We start from the raw sequence: 2,211 nt of genomic DNA on the forward strand, positions 1-2,211 counted from the left end.
CGATCGCGGGCCGCTCGGCTCAGTGAAGGCCAAGGCAAGGACGGCGTCGCGCGCTGCTGGGAGGGCCCAGCCCCGTCAACCCCCACTCTCGTCTCGGACACGCCCGCCTGTCAAAGGCCGCCAGGCCTAGATGGGCTGGCGATTTGAAATGTCAGATTCTGCGGGCCAGCCGCTACCGTTACCTGCGTGCCCTCTGCTAGACTTGTCTCGGTTACAAATGGGAGCCCGTGGGCAGTAATTCTAGCCACTTTACTCTTAAATGGATACTGCGGTCCGAAGCAGGGATGAGTGATTAACAAAACCATTATCGAGTCCCTAAGTACATGACAGCCATCATTTGCATCCTTAACAAAGTAATTTCTGCCAGTTAAAGCATTTAAACATCTTAGGTCAGCTGATTCTCGACTGTGGATTATTTACATTGTATGTGTACATTTCTAAACAGGAATTTGGAGTTGGTGAATAATTTCATTGAATTAACCTATTTTTAAAAATCCTCACAGTGGTATCAAAACCAGATCACTTGTGAATTTCCCTAACCTTTTTCCTGTCTACAGGAGACTCCTGTTCAGCTTCAAGGCCGTATATGTCTACTTATACACAGCAAGGTTTTGTTGTGTGGTCCTTTCTTTCAAGCTGATAGTGTTCGGTATGCAGTCATGATTTCATAACTGTTGAGACTGATTCTAGCACTAATTAGAAGCCTGATTAAAGATAGACAATCCAAGACCACCACTGTCAGGTACTATTACCATATGACCAAACAATATAACAGTCGGTAGTTACCAAGGGAAATAAAATCACATTTCCATTCAAAAACTTTTGGTCAAATTTTGTTAACAGTTTTGTTCACAGACTAGAAGCTACTAAACCTTATACTACTGGCAAGTGGATTTTTAAAATGAGATGTATCTACACAAAGGAATAGTGCTTAGCGTTAACAAGAAACAAATGAACAACATCAACTCGGTTACTCTTGTCATTGAGACAGAATGCCTAACACCCAAAACTCTATAATCTTTGTGTTTTTTTGTTTTTGTTTTTGTTTTTTCTTGGTACCAGGGATTGAACTCAGGTCCTTGCACTTGCAAGATAGAACCACTGAGCTAAATCCCCAGCCCTGACAACCAAAACTCTAAATTGTTTAACTTTTAAATTATACCTCATATATCTGATCTTCATGTAGAGTGGTGATATTGATATCAAAGTAGAGTTTAAAATAAAGAATATTATAGTAATAAAGAAGTACATTTTATAATAAAGTTAATTAGCATGTTTATATATCTAGGAACAGAGTTTCAAAATAGGAGGATGCAAAAAAATAGGTTTGAAAGAAGAAATTGATAAATCCACAATTGTACTCAAAGATTTCAATATTTTTCTATCTGTAATTGATAGGACAGAAGACTGGTAAGTATAGAGATACTTGAAATAGCCCACTGACTGGTTTAACCTAATCATTATTTATAAAATACTCCACCTAGCAACAGTGGTGTATCTTTTTTTAAAAAAATACACATAGAACATTCACTAAGATGGCCTATACTGTATGATATAAAGCTAGACTCAGTACATTTAGAATTACAGTCATGTAAATTGTGTGTGTATGTGTGTGTGTGTGTCTACCACAGAGAAAAAAAATTTTTTTTGAGACAAGTTCTTGCTGTGTAGCTCAGGCTGGCCTTGAACTCACTATGTAGTCCAGGCTTACCTTGAACTTGTGGAAATCTTCCTGCCTTAGCCTCTGGAGTGCTGGGATTAGGTGCATGCATCGCCATAACCACAAGAAAATTAACTGAACATATCAACAGAGATCTGAAAATCTCTAAATAATTGATAAAGAAATACTATTTCCTAAATAGTCTGTGGATCTAATTTTCTCATAAGGAAAATTAAAAATTACTTTGAACTAAATGATAGTGAAAATACAACATCAAAATTTGTGAGAAGAGGATAAAGCAGTGGCTAAGGGGAAATTTATAGCATTACAGCATTCATATTAGAAATTAAGAAAGACCTAAGAAGTTAAGTTTCAACCTTAATAAACAGAAAAAAAATAAACAGCATAAGCAGAAAAAAGGAAATAAGAGTAAAAATCAGTAAAAGAGAACAGACAAATAAAAAAATCAAACGCCATTTCTTTGAAAAGTTCACTAAAGTAAATTTTCTGCCCATCCAGACTCATTAAAAAAAGAGAGATTACACCGATTT

Source organism: Fukomys damarensis, unplaced genomic scaffold (assembly GCF_012274545.1).
Source record: "Fukomys damarensis isolate Sample0158 unplaced genomic scaffold, DMR_v1.0_HiC HiC_scaffold_14, whole genome shotgun sequence".
Lineage (NCBI taxonomy): Eukaryota > Metazoa > Chordata > Mammalia > Rodentia > Bathyergidae > Fukomys > Fukomys damarensis.